The 24,326-nt window shown below is 42.5% G+C and overlaps 1 long non-coding RNA gene across 3 annotated transcripts in view; it reads right to left on the reverse strand.

Annotated features, from left to right (window-relative positions):
- The window catches only part of LOC140849949 (uncharacterized), a 63,397-nt gene that overhangs the window by 27,697 nt on the left and 11,374 nt on the right, over positions 1–24,326 (reverse strand). For 2 of the 3 annotated variants that reach the window (XR_012132405.1, XR_012132404.1), the window contains exons 2-4: positions 23,373–23,453; positions 23,065–23,272; positions 3,712–4,000 (exon numbers count right to left, since the gene is read on the reverse strand). This is a non-coding gene — a long non-coding RNA (uncharacterized lncRNA). The remainder of the gene's footprint in view (positions 1–3,711; positions 4,001–23,064; positions 23,273–23,372; positions 23,454–24,326) is intronic. The other variant, XR_012132406.1, reaches the window with a different exon arrangement.

Consider the following 24,326-nt stretch of genomic DNA (forward strand, 5'->3'; position numbering starts at 1 on the left):
GACACAGGGTAGCTCTCTCTGGCTGTGTGGCTTTGGGCCTGATGAGTTTGGAGCAGACCCTCTCGTGTGGGCTGCCTTCTGGCCTCGTGGGAACTTCTCCTCTGAGCCTCTGCAGTCGCGCTGACTGACATGATGTGCCTCTGTTACAGGAGGGTGCTGACTCCTCCCTCAGCCCAGGGCAGCCGCTGCTTACCTCCAGCTCTTTTTGCTTTGGTCCCACTGTCCTTACTGGATGCCCTGATAGGCAGGACTCGGGACTGCCCCCCATGAGTGATCCCTGCTTCCTTACCAATGACAACCTAGCCCCACTTTGTTCCTCTCATCTCCTAGATAAAAATTGGTGAGATTCTCAATCATTGAGATCATCTCAGTCATCTCTCTCTCTCCTTCTCTCTCCCCCTAGCTCCTGAAAGCACCCCATCTAGAATGAGGCCTCCCTTCCTTAAGCCCTCCCAACATCACCCAGCACAGGCAGGTCTTACAAACACGTCTCTCCTAACTGCTCTTTCCAAGACACCCAGCCATGGTTCCCCTAGTATGCCATTTCCCTTGCTGCAGCAAGTTAGTAAATAAAATTCTGTTTCTGGTGGCTTTTGATGGATAGGCTTCAAAGGTACCTAGAAGTGAGGAGCCACCATAAAAAAATAGCTGAAATATGTGGCATTGGCTAAGTAGGTAGTGAGCGCACTGAGGAATCACTTGCTGGAGGCCAGGAAGAGGATGATGTGAAGCAGTGCAACATGGGTAAAACTGTCACCTGTGCCTACTTGGAAGGTAATTATTGTGCTTCATCAACTTGTAGCTCTAGAGGAATGGTCAGAAAACAGAACATTAGCAGACATTTGGCTCTTATTGGCTACTGTTGACAAGTTACCACAAGAGAAAGATAAGCTTGGAAAAGTATCAGAAGGCCTACACATAAGAATGGAAGAAAAAAGAGAAAATTCAGGGGGTTGGAAACTGAAAGAAGGGAGCCATTCAGCCCCACAGGGATAAGAGGAAATGTCTTCAGGCAATAAGCACCAAATATACTTTAGGCTTGAGATAAGGGTCAAGACCACCACTGTCAGCCCATTAACAACTTTGAGTGGATGAAGGTGCCTCAGAGTAAATGTTCACCCATTGGTGTGATGCCCAGAAAAGCCTTTTTATTGCAAGAAACATCTCAGTCAGTAGAGACTAAGTGTGGATCCTCCATTTAAACCTGGCAAGTTCCAAGTCCTAGACAATAAGGGCAAGAGTGGGGATGAGAATGCAAAGAATTATCAAATCTAAGAAGTATGTCTAGAAAAGAACTGCGGTCATGGATTCATGGAACTAAGGGGAAGCAACTAGTTTGAGAGTCAGCAAACTTCCTCTATAAAAGACCATGTGCGAAGTATTTTAGGTCTTGCAGACCAGATTGTCTCTTGCAACTATGTGATTCTGCTGTTGTGGAGTCAAAACAACTATAGACTGTGTGAATGAATGGATGATTCTGTGTTCTGATAAAACTCTACTTACAAAAACAAGTGGTGGCCTGGATTTGGCCCATGGGCCTAGTTTGCTGACCCCTGAACTAGAGTAAAAGCCCAGTAAGCATTAAAGTCACTTGTACAGCCAAGGAAACCACAGCCTAGAGTTGCTAATTCTGTGGCTGACTATTGGAAACATAAAATAACTCTGTCCACATAGCTGTTCCACAGAGTTCTGCCCCAGGCCCCTTCCTCTCATTTTATAGTCTCTCCCTGGTTAGCCTGGTCAAAGTTCCTTTGGTTTCAAGAAACAGTCACCTACTTGAGCTAGATTGACTGCAAAAGGGGGAAATTAGTTATAAGGGCCCAGCTCTGTTATTAATTCCAAACTCTTGGAAAACCAGGCAGCTAGCTAAAATCTCTCTTTCCCTCTCTCTGCACAGTCTGATTTCATTCTGTCTCTCTCTCTCTCTCTATACTAACCTTTGATGCTCCTCTGTGAAATACTGGATATGATTGCTGATGTCTGCCTTTGTCTAATCAGCTCTGACCGGGGAGCACAATCAGAAACTTGGATTCTGGTCTCTGCCTTGATGGTGAGGCAGTTTGATGGTGATCAGGGTGGAAGGGGAAGGCTCTGGGCTGGGTAGATAGCCCTGAAAGCATCCCACAAGGCCCATGACCCTTCCTGGTGATCCCTGAATCCTCCTCAACCTCATCCCTCGCGACACCCCCGCAGCCCTTCATGCGCCAGCCATCCTGCACTGAGCTTGCCGCCTCTTTCTCTCTCTCTCCAAGCCTTCACCCAAACTGGTCCTTCTGCCTGGGAGCACACTTTCCTCTCTCTGGCTAACTCCTTCCTGCATACTTGGTCTCCATGTAAGTGGAATTTCCTCCAGCCAGTCTTCCAAGATAAAATGAGTTGCTCCTCCTCTGTACTCTTACACGTCCCAGATCACTGCAGCAGTTAGCACTCTATATGGGCTTTCCTAACTCTCCAACTAGCACACAAGCTTCCCAAGGGCAGTTTTCCCAGCACCTGTGCCTGTACCTGCCTGGCACATGTCAGCTACTGATAAATGCTTGCCAAACAAATGACTCCTTCAATTCCCCAGATTGCCCTTCCCTCTCTGCTCCACCCAGCTGAGCTTCCCCATATATCATTTCAACAACAATTTTACAAACTTTCTCTCTCCCCTCCTGCACTCTGTATTACTATGCCCCACCAGCCCTGCTCATTCTCAACCCAGATTCAATTTAAACCTCTCTTTTCTTCCTAGGTTACACAACACCACTGAAAAAAATTACAGACAAATGTGGATCCCACCATTTCAATCGAAGATCTCTGGTCTCCATGGAGCAATGAGTGGAGTTCAGAAAATTCATAACTTTCTTTAGTCTGGAACACTTTCCAGCCCCCAGGCAGCTGTTCTAAAACTTTCCTGGCATAGAGTTTAACTTCAGTCTGTTTACTGTGGTCCTGATCTGAACTGTCTGGATGTGTTGGGGGAGCTACGTAGAGAGGGTTCTCTGAAGTCTGCCAATGTGGGGATTCAGGTTGTACCCATAGCTGGTTTTAGACTATGTAGTGACATGAGGTGGGAGATGATGGGAGGCACAGATGCCTTTGAGACAGAATTCTTGTACAGCACCATGATGTTGACCTAGTAGCACAGCCTTCGTCTCTAGAGCATAGTAGAGATTCTGAGATCAACAAGGTAGCTATCATTCAAATATATGCTTACACCAGCCCTTGGGTACTTGTCTGTATACAGGAGAGAGAAAAAAAAGCTCAAAGAGATGTTTCTCTCCATATTACAGCCTACAAAAGCCTGGGTAGCACAGGTTTGGATCATGCTAGCAGACGGCACTCAGATGTGCCAGCAGGAAACTGCCAGGTCAGAAGAAGCAGTGGGCAGGACCACAGCCTCAGGGGGCAGCGCAAGGCCAAAAGAGTGGCCTCTGTACCTGATCATGTAGCAACAGCCACCCACTGGGTCACAAAACCTGTGGGGCCCAGAGAGCACAGGGAAACACTGACACTGTGGACTGTGTCCTTAAGCATATGAGAGACACTCCAGTAATCCCTAAAATAATTGAGGGGCTTTTTGAGGGGCTGCTGGGCCTAGTGTACAAGGAGATGCAGAACTAGAGTAAGCTGGGTTCCATTTAACAGCTCTTCTTTGTCTTTACCCTGCCTCTGGGCACTGGATTTCCCTCCCACTCCACAGAGAAAACAAAGGCCACAATTTCTTACCTCATCTCCAAATACAAAGCCCAGTGGGCCTGCATTCCTGTGACAGGAATGACGGAGATGCAGAGCAAGAGCATGCTAGCGCACCGCCAAGGGAGGAGTGAGGGTTGGTGAGAAGGGGCAGCCGTAGAGCGAGCCAGTCTGAGTCCGGGGTGCACGAACACAGGGTCTTGTCTGAGGGAAAATACAGAAGAAGATCTGAAGTTCATTCAATAGCACCACTGTCTTCCTTCAGCAAGATTCCTTCTTCATAATCTTTGTGTTTCCAATGTCAGGTACAAATGCCTGGCACCTAGTAAAAGCGAGACGAATAAATGAATGAACACACAGATGAATTAATAAATCCCCATGAAAACTTGATGTCTCCTAGAGAAAAGAGATTTGAGGAAGAGAGACTAAAATAAGAAAACAGCTAAAATATTATTGACCCAGGGACTTCATTTAGATCCATGAATGGGGATCGAGGAGAGGCTGCCTGTCTCCAGGACAGAGACACAGACTCTGGGGAAGGGGGAACAGCTCACGAGAATTCAGACCACGTAGCGTCAGTACTTTACAGTATTTTAATCATGTGGCCAAACAAATGGCTCCTTCAACTCCCTGGAAAAGTCTCACCAGCCATGCTCCCCCCGTGTGGGGTGGAAGGCTGGGAGGGAGTGGTGTGCAGTGGGCAGTGGGCTGAGCTTTGAAAGGACATTTACAGAACTGGCACAGTGAGAAGGAACAGCAAAGGAAACAGAGGAAAACAGCATCTCCATGAACACAAAACCAGGCCATCGTGGCAGCTTCACTGCGGAGGGACAGACGCCTTCGCCTGAGCTCAGGACCAACTCAGGAAGCGAGAAGGAGCTCCACCTGCTGTGATCTTGTCTGAACCCCTTTACAAGGGAACTGCTGGATCAAATGTCCTCCCAAGGCATGGTTTTCCTGGGTCTCTCAGTGAAATGAACTAGGATGGTTCTGAAGACATGGCAAAAAAAATAAACTTGTCTGGATATGGAAATGCAATAAACTTAAAAGCAGTGGGTCCATTATTTTTTCTATCAAGATTGACATTTGTCAATAAATATAAGTTTATACCGGCCTAGACATGTGATATTTAGCCATACATGTCACATTTGCAGTGAAAAAGTTGACTGACCAAAAAAATAAAATAAAATAAAAAATAAAGCAAATCATTTAAATTAAATATTTTCTTTATTAGATTTCATTTTCCAACTATTTTAACTTAATAGAATTTTTTTCCCTTAATTTCAAACTATATTATGCCTTTGGCTGAACAATGATTATCTTTCCAGCCCGATGGCCTTTTTCTGTCAATGGCAATTAAAACCACAGAGATGATTTGCTTTCTGACTGTTCGAGAGTCTTGTTTTCCCATTGCACATCAGAAATTTTGCTCAAGTCAACCAGATTTTGTTAGGAAAATTTTATTTCATAAGACAGGATCCAGAATCCCCAAATTAAAATGCAAACATCTTAGGGGCATACCAACTACACAGTGCTTTATTGTATAATTATTATAGGGTTTTGTACATACTGATAAACTGAAAACCAGATTTTTTGGTCTGTTCTGTTTTGTTTCGTTAAAGTATATTTTCTGAGCTCTCATCTCTCCATGTTCAGTATAAACCTCCACGCAAAAAAATTTAATGTTATTTACTGCTGTGTGGTTGCCTATTTTTTATATGGGATTTTAAATCTCACTAGTTCAAATGTCCATTACCGACCACTTAATGAGCACAGGTAAATCTTCTAGATAGAAGTGAACAAAACAGACCCTGAGGTTATTTCTCTTTAAATTCTTCATTTTAAATCCTCTTCAAACCACAAAAATAAATAACCAAATATTTGATACAAAATATAAGCTTTGATTTTTCACTTTTTCATTTTCTAAACTATTTAAATCAATTATATGTGTTAATGTACTTTAAGTGGCTTTTAAGTCTTAAAAACCCAAACTTAAACACTTCACTCATTCCTCTGACCATAGGATTATACTCACTGAAACACAACACAATCCAACTGATCCCACTTTCATGCAAAATGTCATATTTTTTCTACCTGGTTTTATTCAACAATCAAAATGCAACTGGACTGTACCAATAACCAATGGGGAGTACTTCAGGCAGATGTTCAAAATGAAAAAAAACCTTTTTTTTTAATGCTCTATTCTAGACTCAGGTATTGAGGTGAATTTGTCTCTATCCTAAATGCCCAGATAGGAAAGATAAACCATTTGCCCACAGAAGCACCTGGCCAAGTGGAACCAAACCATTGTTTTTCTTCATTTCACTCTAATTGAGGACTAGACCTTAGTCAATCATATTTCTGTGTGGAATTTGTATCTTATCCAATTAAAACACTTTCTTCTTTGTGCCACAATAGAAGTTTGGGGAAAGCTATTTAGCTTTAATAAGAATTTAGAAATAAGACTTAGAAATTCTTCCAGAACTAAGTGCTTCACCAAAAATAGTGGGGGAGAGGAGTGCACATGTACACATACATGGGCTTGTGGGTCTTTAATTTTCACAACAGCCCCATGAAGAAGGCCTTAATACCTCCATTACAAAGATGAGAAAAGGAAAGCTTAGAAAGTTTAAATTACCCAAGAAAATGCCAGATGTAGAAATTAAGCCCATGCCTATATGAATAATATCACACGCCCTGAATCTCTCCCCCAAAGGCCCATATAGTGTTTGTGGTGCACTCTCAGTCCTAAAGTACTTCTCATCCAAGAACATGGCTCTCTGACCCAGAATTACCCGTGTAAGGTCTCCATTCCCCTGGAAACCCAGAGCAGAACTTCTCCAACTTTAAAGTTCACAGGCTTCTAGAATTTCTCATCATGAAGGTCTGCACGGACAATGCATTCATCATATGTGTTCTCTGACAGTCAGCCATGCTTGGGAGCCAGGGGAAAAGAAATAAAATCCTAATAACCAGTGTTTACCTTCCTGCAAAATTCTCCCACCTTGTAGGCTCAGAGGAGCAATCAGCTGCTCTCACTGCTTTGAAGACTGTCCCAAAATGTCACTCTAGCCACAGATACAATAAAATTTTACCATCTTTTCAGAATCAGAAAGTGGCTTCACTCAGATCTAAATGTATTTATTGCAGTAGAAACACTGATATGTTTTTAAAAGGAAGAAAGTTTGAAATTCACAGTTATGAAAAGTGCTGTCTTCCTCCGTGTGGCACTTTGAACGTCATAGAGCACTTTGTGATGGCTCACATGCTGAAGGCCGTTAACGTACGTCACTAATGTACCGACTCACTCTGACTTTTTTCTAGTCTTTTAAGGAAGACAGAAGGTGGCACTCTCAACTACACAGAAGGTTTTTTTAATGTGTAGGAAAGAAATGAGTTCTCACATGAAACATCTGTGTTAGGCTGTTAAATGTGCTCTATCAATCACTGTTTCAAACACAAGGGATTTTATATGACCATCCATTACAAATTATAGCTCATCCCCCTCAAACTTATTCTATACTGTTCATTTATTCAAATAACATTTGATCTCTTTTTCTTAACTGAGCTTTTTGTTGCTAAACTGAAACAAAAATACAAGAGGATCAGGCACAGTAATTGCAGCTTTGCCCCATCATAGAACAAAACAGAGGTGGAAGAGCTAGAAAATCTCTCACCCTGAAAGCACTAAGACAAGAGGAATCTCTAAGAATTTCCAAAATTGTAATTTACATATTTTGCCACTTTGGAAAATTAGGAATAGTTTCAAAAAGATGATTAAACATGAATTCATTCATTTCTCACTTGTGGAACCCACAGAAAGAACTTCTCAGATGATATAAGAAAGGAAAAAGCAAAGATAGTGAACTGTTATAAGCCATAAATATTAGTTATAGATTTGGTCTTGACAGTTTGGAACTTCAGATTTCCAAGAGAGTAAATAAACATGACCGAAATGATTTAAGACAAAGTCAATTTTCATTTTGTATCACCAACCAAAAGAGCTTTCTCTGTGATCACAAATGATCATGCATTCTGATTTAATGATGAAAACAAGAGTGGTGATAATATTAATTATGAAGAATCTATCATATGCCAATATTTTACTAAAGGCATTATAGTTATCATCTCATTTTATTTCATTCTCACTCTACATATGAAAAGACTTATGCTCACCAAGTTAAAAGCAGCACAATGTGTTAGGAAGGCCATCTTTCTGGTTGAAGATGTATAGTTGGTCCAGTGGAGTAATTTTATGGCTGTCACAGGGATAGCAACCAATGGGGAGAAAAAGAGAAGTCTCAATTCTAACAGGCAGGATGGCCACTCTTCAAAGCATAGCACAGTCATGGCCAACCATGTGTCACATTTCATAAGACCTAACTTAGATCCATCCCTTCCTCTTTGATTACAACATTCAGAATTAGTTTCACACAAACTCTCCATGAGTTCTATCCTTAGCAACTTTAGGCCACTCAGTCTTCATTTACTCCAGTGGGAATATCTATTCATCTCCTCTCCACTCATCAGTAATTCTCGTTTCTTCTAGGACCCAGTTCTCAGCTTCCAGAAAGCCTCTCTGACCTGCTATTCCCCATGGTGATCTCTCTTCATTTGCTTTCACCACTCCATACAGTGCTTAGAGTCTTGTTTCCCCAACCAGACTAAGTTCTTCCAGGGCCAAAATTCTACTTCTCTCTCTCCTGTCTCTGCAGGTGCCTGTTAAATTAGTGCACTGATGATAATTTTGTTCTTTATTTAGGTTGAAGATGTTGAACACAGAGCATATGACTTCCAAACCACGTTAATCTATTAGGATACCCGGGACTCAGGGGCTCACTAAGAATGCTTAATGCATTATTCAGCCCATTTATTGATTCTATTATCCATCTGTAATAAATGCACCCTCTTCTAAAAAAATATCTCCATAAGTGTAATTCAGCTTCACTTAAAAACTGCCACTGACGTCCATGAGCAGCTTAAGAATTTACTTTTTCTGGGCCCAGAGCTTCTAGCTCCATCAAAATTCTTGCCTGTTAGTGAACCTTCTTAATTACATCACTTCGAATATTGACATCATTTCTCTTAAGTGTCCTACCCTTCTGTATTACTTTGGCTAACCTATGCTGTGATATTAAATAAACCCTGATTTCTTAGGTTTGTAACATAGATGCTTAGGTTTGGCTGACCCAAGTCCTTGCTTTGGAGAGCGAACTTCTCCTATATGCAGTCACTGTGGCAGAGGAGAGCAGATGGAGCAGGGACAATTGTCTCCACCTAAAAGTGACTCATGTCCCCTCCACTCTTAGTCCATTGGTCAGAACCAGTCACATGGTCCCAACTCACTTGCAAGGGAAGCTAGGGAATGAGGGGAAGCACATAGATGTTCTGCAAGCAGTTAACAGTCTAGGACACACCATCCTCCAAGCCCAGCTCAAATGTCTTTTCTTCCACAAGGGTCTCCCCAACCTTCCCCATGTAAGTGTGGTCCCATCTCCACTCCAAACTCACAACACACCACTGGCCCATGTCCACATCTTCCGTAGTTCATATTCTTGGCCAGGGATGCAATGTGCTTGTTTTATCCACACTTTCCAAACCCTGAGCTCCCTGAAGTAGGGAGCTACGTCCTAGTCAGCCCTTTGAGGCCCCTTGTAAATCCTAGCACTGCTCAAGAATCTTCACTGAGTTCACAAGAATTGGATAGGGACCAAGGAATGTAGGAATCCAAAAGCACCTTTGAGAAAACAGAAGGAGAAAAAGAACAGCAAAGTTTATTGAAGTTCAGTTGCAAACACCTCTCTTCAAAAAATGCTCCTTAATATTCTCATGTTTGGTGGGCACAGCAAGATGGCATCAATGGAAAACACTGGCCATGACTGAACGATATAGCACAGATTTGTTTGATATTGGCAGTTAAAAAAAAAAGAAGTTCCTTTGAACAGTCTCAGCAGAGCAAAGCTCTTTCTCCCAGCACTGCTTTAAAAGTTAGAAGGCAGCTTTCTGCCCACTCCAATTGTCAGATGAACAGTATCAAGTCATAAATGCCCCCCAGTGACTGGCTGGGCAAGCTGGTGTGAGTTTTTTCCCTTGTACTTTGCAGAAAGAAAAGACAGTAAAAGTTCCTTCAGCAAGCTGCCAAGGTGCTCCCAGGCCATTGTGCAGAATCATTGTCAGGTTAAATTAGGGAGTACAGACTCCATGAGTGTAAAAAAATCAATACTTGATGGAAGATTGCTCCCCGGAAAATCTGTTTTGATTCTAGGATTAATTCCCGACCAAAGGCTTCTGCGAAATGACATGCCATTAGTCAGAAAATGAACACATTCTATCCTTGAAATTGGATGGAAATATGTCAGCTGATTGACTCATTCATTCTCCTCACTCTCTGGGCAGAAAGAGTGGGTGTGGTAGCTATGTGAAGTAGTGCCCCAAAACTCATCCATTTTCAAAACAGGATAAAAATATATACTTTTTTAAAGCCCAGTGTGAATTGGGAATAGTCTCCAGGCCATTGTTGGAGAGCTATTGCAAATGTGTTTCATCAAGGCAAATGCATTTGTCTGCAAGGCCCGACTCTCCTGAGTTTTCTAAGCCTCAGAATAAACCCCACCAAAAATCTTAAAATAAAACAAGAACACTCCCCCACAAAAGTAGTGACCTGCAATATTAATGGCGATATAATGTCTTTGTCATATACAAAGTAACACTCCTCCTGCTTCTGGCTGTTAAGTTTCTTCAACTAAAAACTTTTGCAAGAGGCAAGTTCATTTGTGTTAATGTCACTGGTCTTCTGGGCCTTTCCTGACTTGTGCAGTTAGATCGGCAGCAGGATGAATTTCCTTCCACAGACTCTCATACATGTAAATGTCACTCGCTTTATTTCCTTTAAATCAAATAAAGTTTGATTCTGAGGCCATCATCCTTAGAATCGTTTCTCCCTCCCCAGGGTGATGAAAGGCCCCAGGAGCTTTGACGGAGCCAATGTTCAGGGACATTCTCCATCCTTCTGTCCCTACTGGTCGCCACTGACAACCTCAGGGTCCTTGAAGGCAGGTGGTTCTATTTCATGCAGGTACAGAAAACCTGGCCGGCCTTGGAGTTCCATTGCCAAGGCCCAGGCTTGCCTCTCCTCTCTGCTTTCCGCCATCTGCCCTAAAAGACACCCACCTCTTCCTCCTTCCCCTGGAGTCTCCTGACGAAGCTCAGCACCACAAAACTCAACACAAATAAAAAAGGTTGTTTTCAAACAACCAAGCTTTCCACTCTGTTCAGTAAGACAGCACAAATTCCCAGTTAGCTTTTGGAAATGGGAGAGGAAAATCAAAAGAAGATAAGACCCACTGAATAATTCATGCATCCACAGACACTCCCAGGACTGTTTTTGCAGCATCTCCACCCAAGTTTCATGCCCCTGCCCCTGCCCACCAAGATACAGTCTCATTTTCCTGTGCAAAAGGACATTTTAATCTACTTGCTGATGTACTGGGCCTGCACTGAAGCTTCTACCAGGGTCGAACATGCTGAATGTGTAGAACAGGATGGGGGTCATGACATCAGATGTTTGTGTTCATTTCGCTGGGAGAGGAATCGCCAAGGTGACAGTCTCCCACTTCTTTAAGCACCTTTCCCTGCAGATACCCAAGACAATGACAGCAGGCCCACGACTGACAAGCAGGCAGCAGAAACAGTCCCTGCAGGAGAGGACGACACTGAGCCACATCCCCCATGGTGAGTGCATTAGAATCCTCTTACTCAGGAGCAATTGAGACAACAGGACATGGTACTGAAACCTTCATTTAAAAAAGAAGCGCTTCAAAGTTGCTGTGTAGGCTGCGGTCCTCCAGATGCTCCAGAGAGCTCCTTGTTATCCCAGCCTAACAGTTCTCCCTCAGGACCAGAGCTCATGTCAGAGATATCCCAGGTTCAGAGAAGGAAGGAACCTTAGAGAACAGAACAGATGCCTGGTCCAATGGCCAGGCATTAGAAACATACCCCGTCTTGTCACCACATAGTGTAGGGGCTGGAACACTCATAAGGAATCTGAGAACTTAGATTCATTGGCCAAGTTGTCCACTAGCTCAAGTTCTAAGGTCTACAAGGTACAGGACTTTTCTGAACCAGAGATAATTGGGAAGATTTTCAGATCTTGTCCTCAGAACTCTTGGTATTCCCTTTTCCAGAAGTGTTTCCATATACATGTGCCATGAAGATGTCATATTTGCATGTGCACTGAGGAAGAGGCATTTGAAGTAAGTCCTGTGGGATCTCCAAATGTGATCAGTCTTGAAAGGTAAATGTACCCAAAATAACGATTAGATCCCCTCTGACCTTGTCAGCTCAAAGACAGCTTGATGCCAAAATTCTCAATTCACTGTAAAGTTAACTGACAAAGCCTAAATAAGTGCCTGCCTGTGCCTACCCTTTGCTTATATTCAGATAACCCGAACCAAAGCAGCCTTGAAATCATGTTGAAAGGAAAAGAATATATCTGTAACCAATTTAAGTAAAAGTCACCTCAAACGTTCTAAAAGGAAAGAATCTTTGGTTATTCTCCCCAAACTATATAGTGAGAATATGGAAGTTCTAGGACTAGCAACGTGAGATGCTTCTTGAGAAAGACCTTGGCCACTCTGAAGTAATATCCATATATGTCCTATGAAAAAGCCTTTGATTTATTAGAATCACATTTTCTGCTCTGGAATGTTTCATCTTAAGCATTGTTTTGTGAGGAGTTACAAAGGTGTGACTCCTAACAGGCGGGCAGAATAGCAGAGCTGAACTTCAGCTTGTCCCACCCCTGCAGTCACATCATCCCAACCTCTGTTTTGGCTTACACAGTTCTACCTTTTCTAATTAACTCAGCTCACAACGTCCTTTCCCTTCCTTCTATCTTAGCAGCACTTAACAACATATACATTGACATACGTTGTTCCTAGACAATAATTTTTGGAGGTCTTTGCTCTAAGTGGAAGCATGAAGCACGAAGGAGGCATAATATTTGGAATCAAACTGAACTGGGATCAAAATCTGATTGGATCTTGGAAAAATTACTTAGGCTTGCTTAGTCTAATTTCCTGTACCATTATCCATCTGAGAGCTCTTGATTGGAAAGAATGGACTTACACACTGGTTCATGGTAGATGCTTGCAAAATAACAACTTGTAAGAAATAAATATTGTGGTAAATATGCTTTCAATAAACAGTTTATAATAAATAAATAAATAAGTCATTCATGTGACTAAAATTCACTCCTCAGATATGTTTGGTCTTCATCCACAGTTCCTGAGGACATTTCAGAGCCATAAAGGTGAAATAGGTGTCTTGTGATTGACGAACATGACTTTGGGGCCCCACCCAAAGGCAGGTTCTGGTTGTCAGGTGGACCAACCACATGACTAAAGGGTTGGGACTTTCAGTCCCAGCCTGACCTCTGGGGTCAGGCGAGGGGCTGGAGGTTGAATCAGCTAAAGATCAATGATATAATCAATCATGACTACGTAATGAAATCTCTGTAAAAACCTGAGGAAACAGCATTTTGGCCCCTTTCTTTTTTCAGAGACCTCCCACACGTGGGGAACCAGAATGAATCCATATGCCATTGAGCCAGGCCCCACATTCCATGAGGACTGAGGCTCCTTTGATCAGGGCCTCACTTCATGTATCTCTTTATCTGGCTGTTGATTCATATCCTTTATCATATCCATTAATAAACTAGTAAACATAAGTAAATGTTTCTCTGAGTTGTGTGAGCTGCATAAGGAAATTAATCGAACCTAAGGAGGAGGTCATTGGAATCTCCGATCTCCGGTGGGTAAGACAATGCACAGATAACAGCCCGGGGATGCACCTGGCATCTGAAGTGGGGGATGTGGGGCAGTCTTGTAGGACTAAGCCCTCACCTGGGAAATCTGACACTTTCTCTGGGTAGATAGTGTTGGAAATGAGTTGAATTCTAAGAATCCTGCTGGCATCCAAGAATTGCTTGGTGTTGGGGGGAGGTCCCCCCAATGTTGGAATCAGTCTCAGAACATCTATTTAATGCTCAGTGTATCTCACCACTTCCCCTTACACTTTGTACCCTTCTCCATGTGCATACTCCTTGTCTTTCCAACTACACTATAAGCTCTTCCAATGGAGTGACCACTTGTGTTCCTGGGTGCTTCTAAAGTAGCATAGTATGATTTGAAGTGAAGACAGTGGGCTTAAATTCAAGATCCCCCAACCATCCACCATACCCCACCCCCCACCCCCACTGGTGAGAGTTTGAACAGGTCACTGGGTCTCTTAAAATCCCAGCTTCTGCATCAAGTAGAGCTGAAATGGCAATCATCTCACAGAGTTGATGCAAAAACCAATGACTTAAGTTCCTAGCACATTTATGGTAGTTGGTAGGTGTTCCATGACAGAATCATCTTTTTCCTAATAAAGGTTATTCCATTTTGATTGGCTGTTTAAATAATGCATCTGCCTGGCTTCCTGCACCAAGAGGGATGGATTCAGTTTTTTGGTCAAAAATTCTCCCCAAATATCGTATCTCTCCATTCATTGAACACTGAAGGTCCCTGATCGAGAGGACAGAGAATTGCCAGGCACACAGCAATCCAAAGCAGACTGCTGAGGAGATTGACTGAATCAAGACACTTAATTTCAAGATTTTGCATTAATTCCAATTTTTCTGTTTCTCTTCTCCCCAAACCCATCCTCCTAAGAGGATGCAGCAAAGAAGGCAACCTTAAGAAAAACTTTCCAGAAAGGTCATTCATTTATTCACTGCCCTTGGTGTCAAAAGGGATATGGAGATGAATTTACAAAGGCAAAAAAAAATTTATGAAATCCCATAAAAATTAAGTAAGATCTTACTGCCAAACTAAATTTCTCTGAAGAACCTGAGACAAGGGAACTTTGAACAATAATCGGATTTCAGTTTTGAAGTTCATTTAGACATTTCTTAAAAGAATTAGTTGGTGAGTTTTTCTACTTTGTTAGATAAAGACCAATGAAATTTATGTATGACTTTTCATCAGAGTGCAGATGCAGTTCACAAGAGTTGATGACTTTTTTCTCTTCAATTTCACCTAGCCAGATAAAACAGCTGCACTGGAGTTTTCCTACAGCAGGGTGACTGGTCAATACCTTGCTACTTGCTCTGTCAATGTCATCAAAATACTGTTTAATAATTTAGGAAAAACCATGAAATTTTCTTCCCTAGCAAGAGCAAATTAGGCACTTACTAAATAATTGACAAAAAATATTTATATCTAGGAAAGTCTTGAAGATTTGCTCTTATTCAAAGATCATTTAAAATAAAATTTTCCTTCAACTATTGAACATGTCACTTTTATTTTTCATGTTATTTTCACATCTGGTCATGAAAACTATATCAGAGTTTGTCCCCCTGAAACTCCAATCTCATTACTCAAAAGTGATTGACAGATATCTGTATAGGGCATGCCTGTATTGTCCATGGTCAAAATCACTGGAAAGGTGGGCTGGGGCTTATGTGGGTTAGACAAAGCCCCTCTTTCTTAAGTCTGTCCCAACTGCGAACACCACTGAGGGCACCAAGAAGTTTGGTCCTTAATGTTTTCATCTCAAATAATGAGATGCTGTCATCAAGGACGCTCAGACTTGGAACCCCTTTCACATGGCCGTTTACCACAACAGGGGATCCCCCATCATCAGGCTGTCAGGCTGAGGTCTATCCATTCAGTCAGGCCCTCACCAAGTGGGGTTCATCCCAGGGATGCAAGGATGGTACAACATTCGAAAATCCATCAACATCATCCACCACATCAACAAAAAGAAAGACAAAAACCACATGATCATCTCCATAGATGCTGAAAAAGCATTTGACAAAATTCAACATCCATTCATGATAAAAACTCTCAGCAAAATGGGAATAGAGGGCAAGTACCTCAACATAATAAAGGCCATATATGATAAACCCACAGCCAGCATTATACTGAACAGCGAGAAGCTGAAAGCATTTCCACTGAGATCGGGAACCAGACAGGGATGCCCACTCTCCCCACTGTTATTTAACATAGTACTGGAGGTCCTAGCCACGGCAATCAGACAAAACAAAGAAATACAAGGAATCCAGATTGGTAAAGAAGAAGTTAAACTGTCACTATTTGCAGATGATATGATACTGTACATAAAAAACCCTAAAGACTCCACTCCAAAACTACTAGAACTGATATCGGAATACAGCAAAGTTGCCTGAATATCCCATCTGTGGGCCTTTGAGGCATTTTAGTTAACACTTAACTACTGAAATGCCCTGGGAAGACTCACAGTTCATAGGCCAGCATATCAATCTGTGATTTTACAAGTGAAAAGGGTAGTAAAAGAGTATTACCAGGATTTCTGACAGTTTCAACCAACTGTCCCTTTCTAAAATGTAAATGTTCTCTTCTCACTGTACTCTACCCAAAGGAAAAGTCCAAGAATAATGCTTTAAATTACTCAAATAAGAGCATACTCTCACTCATTCTCTCTCTCTCTCTCTCTCTCTCTCTCTCTCTCTCTCTCTCCAGCATTTCCCCACTGACCTAATGTCAAGGGAACGGATGAGAGCAGAGAGACAGCACACCTCTCTGATACTACCCTCTCCCAACCTGGCTCATCAACACTACAGCTTCCCTAGGAGCAGACATTTCTTCAGTGCACGAGTGTTGGGTGCAGCTCAAACCCTAGCCCAATTACAGAGTCCCAGAGGTCATTCTGGGTTATCCTAGGGCCCACCTTTATGGATGGGGATACACACAACCAGAATTTCCACAGAGAACAATGTTCTACCAACGCCTAGCTCTTGGGTTGTGCAATCCAGGCTACTTTTTATATGCAGTGCCATGATCAAATATATTTGATCACGTATCACATTATAGCAATCAAGGTAATTAAAGAATAGTTTAACCTTTCCTTATATCTCTGAAGGAATGTTAACAATAACACTTTTGTTCTTTTTCCATCTTATTGTTACACACCTTGTGGCCCTTCAAAAATGTTCACTCTATAAAGCTCCTTCTCTCAACTCCGTGTCCCAGATCCTCCTGGCACTTGCCCCGATCCCTGCAGGCCTTGGCTTTTATTCACTTCCCCTCTTCCTTACATCACAAGTCCAATCTCTCTCTCTACCCCATCATAAATGTGACTTTGGCTGGCAAAAACAACGTGGAGTAACAAATATAAAGCTTATGTTCTAGTGAGGGAATACAGGCAATAAATAAATAGGCAGTAAATCAAGATTATCAGATGAACTGTGTTTTCTGATCAACACAGAGCCGCAAAGGAGAAAGAAGGTGGTAAAGAGAAAAGGAGAGCCAGCAGGGGAAGAGGAACAGGGTAACATGGGTGAGGTGGTCAGAAAACGTATTTCTGAGGAGCTGACTTTAAAGCTAGCATCTGAACGACAAGAGAAAGCTAGTCTTATGAATATCTGAGAGAATATCTTCTAAGGAACAGGCAACAGCGAGAGCAACAATCCCAAAGTGAAAATAAGCCTAGCGTGACTGTACTTACATAGCAGAGGAAGAGAGATAAGCCTGGAACAATTTCATTTTTAGAACTGCCTCCTCTTACCTCCTCATATCAGTGCCCTGAACCATGGACACAGATGGGGTGGCCCCCCAGGGAGGGGCTGCAGTAGGCCTTATTACTCCTTACCAGTGTTCTCTCTCCCACGCTGTGGGAAGACAAGACTTCCCACCCCACTGAACTTAAGTGGGATCATGTGACTCACTTGGGCCAATGATGTGTGATGTGCATCACTTTCAGGTAAAAGCTTTCATAGTCAAATTTCACCTCATTGTGTCCTTTCTCTTTCCTCTCTGCCAGGTCACCAGCAGTGTTCCAGAAAATGACTGTTCTATTAGACTGGGTCCTGGAATGAAGAAGGCAATGATGCAGAACAATGCCCTCAGCCAATCCTCTGTGGAAGTAATACGAACAAGAAGAAAAGCTTTGTTGCTTTGACCACTATGTTTGAGGGGTCATTTGTTATTGCAACATAACTTTTGCCCAGCTATTGCCCAGCCTAACGGATATAAAGTCCTTGCACAATGCCCTAAAATTACTCCAGCTCTAAATAAAAGTAGTTATCCAGCTGAACTTCCCCCAACACCCAGCCACAACTATCTCTGACAGTCCCCAGAAATACCATACGTGGCTCATGGAGAAGTCCATCATTGGTTAGTCTCTCCCTCTCCCTCTTTCCCCATTTCCCTCTCTCTCTCTCTTATCCTCTCCTCCCACCCCTCCAGGCTCCCTCTATTTTCTGACAGTGCCCTTCTGTTGGAGGGATGTCAGCCGCCCTGAGCTTCCCACTTCCACCACTGCTTCCCACCAGGCCCTGCATATCAGCTATTGCTTGGGATTTTGAGACAGAGTTGGGGAGACTCATTCTTTACTGTGTGTTAAACTCTCTTAGAGGAATATGAGAGCAGTGCTACCTGTGTGTTCCAGAAATTTTAGCTGAGCCAGCATTTTTGGATGTCATTCGTAGGTTTCCACCCTCCATGACCCTCATGGGACTGGGTCAGGAGCCGGAGCCAAGAGCTAGGGGGAAGGCCTGCTCAGATTTGCTCCCCCATCACAAGTAAATGTCTTTGCCCAGCTCATTGGGCCAGCTCATCACTTCTTTCAGGATGAGGTCTTCTCCACAAGACTCCTTTGCCCCTCCTACAAATAGTGTTCCAGCAACCCTGCCCTGCTAGAAGAGGACTCAACACTGGGGAAGAGAACTTAGCACAAGTTAGGAGGTAGCCCCAAAATCCTCAACTATAGGAAGCATATGTACCCAAGGACCCCAACTGCTGTGCTCAGAAACCCACCATGGTATTTGCTGAGGCCACACTTCCCAAGGCTGCACCCAGCCAACAACTTGGCATGGCAGGAGGGCCAAGGCAGGCCTACTCCTGGGAGATGCAGGGCTCATCTGAAGAGAAACTTCACCTCAAACAGGAGCGCTGAACTTCCCTTAGACTGTAAGGCAGTCTAGAATACTGCCCTTCAACCTCCTCCTCCTCTTCTTCCCACAGGACCAGACATGCGTTGGGGTCTGGTGCCCCTCCCATCTTTATCCAGCTCCTTTCCTGTTTTCTGTCATACAGATGTTTCCCCCCAGTAAGCCATTCTACTTTTAATTCTGTCTGGGCATCTGCTTCTCATAGGACCTCAGACTAACACACCCTGCGGCACTACTAAAACCTTAGTGACAGAAGTGGAATATCCATCAGTTAGGGGAAGCATTACAATGTCATGAATTTGAAGCACCCCAACTATGAAAAACTAAACCAGTGATCATTATTCTGGAGAAACAAATACTGCAAATAAGGCTCATTGCAACTGAAAAAAGACCATTAGTAATAGAATAAAGGTAGATTAAAGCAATAACAAAATAACAAAAAAAAAAAGATAGCCTTTTCTCTTCAGAATAGTCTTGTCCTGGCAGTAACAGAGACCCACAAAGCTCACTGGCTTCACACAACAAAAATGTGTTTCCTATTCACATAGACTCAGCTCTGGACCCAGGTTAATCTCCAAGGCTGCTGTCCTGTACACACAGACTCAAAGATTCAGGCATTGTCTGGAACACAATGCCTCAAAAGACGTAGCAGAAAAGGAAGAGAGAGGCAGTGGTTTTCACACCAGCAATTATGCTCTGGCTGGAAAATTACACATCGCCTCTACTCATAATGCATTGGGCAGAGTTAGTCATGTGGACCCACTTAACTTTGAGTAGGGAATTATCCATCTATGTGTCCTAAAAGAAGGGAAATAGATCTGGGTGAACCCGGGACATCCCTATTACAGATTGGGGATATTCAGATTGTATTTTATACAACAGTGTAGAGAAATTGCTTTCTTCCCCAACTAAAATGTTCTCCCTTGATGTTGTACAATGGTCTTTATATTTCCTGAAGTTCTTATTCAGCATCTGATAATAGCATTTGATAGCAAAGATTCACATTTCCAGGATTCTGGAATAGTCTGATCATCTTCTAAATTGACAGAGCCTAAAGAGATGGGTAAAAATTTAAGTCATGGTCAGCATAGAAGGGTAAAGAGAACAGTGACAATCACTGGCAATGTATGTTTTAGGTATTTTGACTCTCATAAAATGTAAATTAGCCCTTCCTTCTGTGGTACCCAGGATTATTTAGAGACAACCAGAGAAAAAACCTGAGCCAGGAAAGGTTGGGTTCTGTTGAACATCTATAGGTCTTCTTGTTATTCAAGTCAGCTAGGAGCTTATTTCTTGGTCAATAAGTATAGTAAATGGCCACTTAAACAAAGTAATTACATTTCTATTCTCAGAATTTTGACCAGAATCATTAATGAGCCAATATGCATTATGAATTTCATAATGGAACATTATATGGAGTGTGTTTTTCAAACTTACTTGGAAAAGTCTTGACATCTTGAGAAACCCTAACATTGGGTACAACACAGTTCAGGAAAGCTTATCCCTGTAGAGCTGAAAATGAGGTGCAAGTTCTCCTATATAGTCTCCCCCACAGTCCAGTCGCATCATCAGCACCAGCATGGGCTCCACAGTGTCTAATCGTGCCTCCGAAGGAGCTGGCGTGTTCTGGACAGTACACAACTCGGGGCTGCATCCCAGCCACGCCAGTGGCAGTCTCTTCAGGGGAAGCTCCTAAAGGTAGCTGTTCCTGGATAAATGTTCCAAGATTACTTAACACCAGGCTTAAGGTTAAAAATAGGGTGTATCTATGGATAAATGAACCATTTATAGGATTAATTAACAAATAGATTCTAACACCCCAAACTTTGGATCCATGCTCCAAAGCCAACTCACAACTGAAATATCCTATCAACTTTCCTAGCCAGCTGCTGATACATTTCCAACGGCAACAGTAAGAAAAGCCTGGTGCAGCACTGACAAGGAGGCATAGTCAGAGAAGTCGCTCCTGCAAGGAATACATCCACGAGATGAGCTGGACTGAACCAGAACCTGAAACTTCCCAGCAGAGTTTACAACCTCTATTAACTATCACCCAAGGATAGAACATTTCTTGCCTTCAAATCACCATAGTTAAACAAATAAATTTGTTAGGATATAATAAATGTTTTAAAATTTGAATACGGATTTTCTAGATAGATTTTGGTGTTAAAGAGCATGATTATTCTGGGCTCATAACTGCTCCAGAATGGAAATAGGATTTGGCTTTCCAAGCTTGAGATTTCTTAAGCCATAAATATCAGGCCAAGTCTTTCATCCTGTAGGCGCATTTGGTTATAATTTGTCTGCATGTCTGCAGACAGAGGCTGCATCCCTAACTTGAGAAGCTAACTACCCCTTTGTACCTCCACTTCCTAATCTACAAAAGGAGCATCACAAGCACACCAGCCACCTTATACGGTCTACACGTAGGCATCACACGCATGTTTTGGTAACTTGGTAGATGATTCCCCAACCCCCCGGGAGTTGTCCCAAACATAACATTCTATTTGCTTATAAAGATTTACTCAAGGGAAATGACAGTGAAAGTTTAGATGGAAGGAAGATAGATGATGTTTCTTTCTTCCCTACCTCTTATACACCCAGAAAACAAAATAGTCATTTACTAGCCTAACACAGAGACTAAGCCACATGGCTCTAAAGAGGCAGCGGGTGTGTAAAGTCACATTTCTTAACGGAACAGAATCTGGCACAGAGTGCCCATCGGGTTAAAGGCCCAGAGAATCTTATCCTCTGGCTATGTCTAAGCTGCAGGAAAGAATCTGTGTATCTCAAAAAGAAAAGCAAGTTATAAAATAAAGTTAACATTTCAAGAGGGCTAAACAAAATATCTAGCTAGGTAACCTGCCTTTGGCTTTGGATAACAGCATGTGATTTATATCCCAGAAGCATAAATAATGCCACAGTGCTGCCCAGACCTCCTCTCCCATCACACATGAGTACACTTACCTTCCAGCCCCTCACTGACCCACCCTGACCTCTGCACACACACTCATGCACACACACTCACTCTCACACTCACACTCATACACACTCACAACCTCTCACATAGTCACATTCACCCTCCTACTTCCTATCCCAACAGACATGGGCAGGGCAGGCAGTCATTACACCAAGCAACATTCAAAATAGCTTCGAAACCAAGTTTAATATATTTTCCCTGGAGTCCCTTGTCATGGCTATAGAAAACATGTTATGATACAGAAATGCCTCGAGAGAGGAGAGCCTTCATACTTGGGCGCTAGGTACAGTATTAAATAAAACAATGACGACAATCCAGCGGTTCAGCGATTAGAGTCACAGCAGGAGGCCTATATTATACCTCTATTATAGGGGGGATTAAGATTACTAAGAGCGAAGTAAAATACCTCAGGATCAGGCAAGGCTCTAGCTGTTTTCTACTAGGAAAACCTCAATGGAGCTGAATGTTCTTAACTGCAAAAATCACCCAACAAAAACAAGCGAAGACAAGAGAGTGGTGGAGGGAGGGAGGGAAGAATTCCTAGCAGAGAGGGTTACAAATTGAAGGTAACTGACACCCAGAATCCATTTTTCTACCCACTAAGGAGGCCCTCCCATTGTGCACACACATTCAGCAATACCAAAGAATTTGCCAATATTTTGGAGAATTAAAAAAAGGGATGCCATCTTCATACTCTATTATGGTAGAAATTGGAAAGCTTATATGATGTTATAAATATTCAGTTAACTTTTTATTGAGGTGTAGTTGTAACATGAAGTTTATTCATAGGCAGCATAGATAGCATTTGATCTCCAAAAAGGGAAACAGGAATTAATAGTAAAGTCTCTCTTGCCACAAAGGTGTGAACCAATAGTGATGCATTCTGCATATGCCAACATCACACCTCACTTAACATTATTTTTCCTACCCTCATTTCCTAAGCCCTGATCCTAACTGCTTTTCTAATATTTTGTATTAATTGCCATTGACTGCATTTAAATTACTTTAAAGGCTTAAACCATATTGCTTACACTAACTTGTGGTTTTAAATATACCACTAAACCTCTTCTAGTTAATCTTCTCTATATTCTCTATATTCCAGAAATGCACAGTGCCCATTCATGACATCACTAACAGAATTAAGGTCAGGGAAGCTGAATGACAGCAGCGGGTCTCCAAGGGTAGCTCCTGGACCAGCAGCACAGGCACCACCTGAGGACTTATTCCAAATGCAATTCTCAGCTGTCCCCTACCAGACCTGTTGTTTTAACTTTCCATCTCTACATAACAAATTACCACAAATTCAGCAGCTATTTAATACACATGTATTTTCTCACCGTTTTCATAAATAGGAATCTGGGACAGGAGAGCTGTGTCCTCTGCTTAGGGACTTAACAGCCTGAAATCAAGGTGTTGCCAGGGGCTTGGTTCTCACCTGGAGTTTGGGGTCCTCTTCCAAGTTCACTGGCTATTGGGAAAATTCAGTTCCTTGTGGCTGTAGGACTAAGGTTGCTGGCTGTCAGCCCAAGGCCACTCCAGCTCCTGGAGGCTGCCAGCTATGCCTTGCCGTGTAGCCTTGTCCACACCATCGCAATCTGCTTCTTTGAGGCCAGCAGATCGCTCTTGCTTTGAATCTCTCCAATCTAAGACAAAGCCAAGATAATGTAATGTGATGATGATTATCTCATTGCCTTTGTCATATAATATAGCCTAGTCGAGGGAGTGACACCTCATCATACTCACAGACCCTGCCGACATTCAAGGAGAGGGAAGTACACCTCAGGAGGGATTTGGGGGGCCATCTTAGAATTCCACCTGCCACACCTATTGAATCAGAGAAACCAAACTGAGATCTCAGATGATTTTCTCATGCCCTCCAGCTCTTCAGCATAAATTGAGAAATTTAACAAGATGGAATATTTAAGGGTTCTACCAAATAAATGCTTATTTAGTCCTTCAGAGGAAACTTCCCCCACAAAAATATTCACCTATCTTGAGCTTTGCAGGTGCCTCCTGCTCTACACGGGAAATCAGACTTTCCACCCTGACAGCTGAAAGACCACATCAGTCAAGGGGTTAATTATACAGATCATGTTCCTGGCCCCCATGGGTATGAAGGTTATAGATGACCGCATATCTATGCAGCCATTGTTAAAAATTCAACCACAGCATTTATTTCAATTATCTCTGTTGACTACAGGTTCACCAGATGCACTAAGGGACTACATAAAACATTCTCTCTATTAGCTCAAATTTTCTGTCTCCTTAAAAGCTTCCAGTGACTGCAGGAAAAAATGCATCTGTAATAGATCTCCTGCCATTACATATACATTCATTAAAATATGAACAGCTTCACAATAAGTGAGCATTAGCATGTATGTGCATCCACATGTGCACACACACACAGCGTAGATACTTTTAATATCACATTATGTTTAGACTTTACAGTTATTAACAGACCTGGATGATAAATACAGACTATCAAAACACCACCCTAAATTCTAATCAATGTCTTAGATGTTTTCCAAATACCCTCTGATCCTAAATGTACAAGGCTGCCCAGTGCTGTCAACTCAGGACAGCATAGGCTTCTGCTCTGTTGGACTCAGAGGACTGAAGGGAGGCTGGCATTTCCAGGGTCCTTGGTATGTCCCTGCTCAGTTTTCAACCAAATCTAGTTCCTCCCAGGTAGAGGTG

The sequence above is a fragment of the Manis javanica genome, chromosome 6 (assembly GCF_040802235.1).
Source record: "Manis javanica isolate MJ-LG chromosome 6, MJ_LKY, whole genome shotgun sequence".
NCBI lineage: Eukaryota > Metazoa > Chordata > Mammalia > Pholidota > Manidae > Manis > Manis javanica.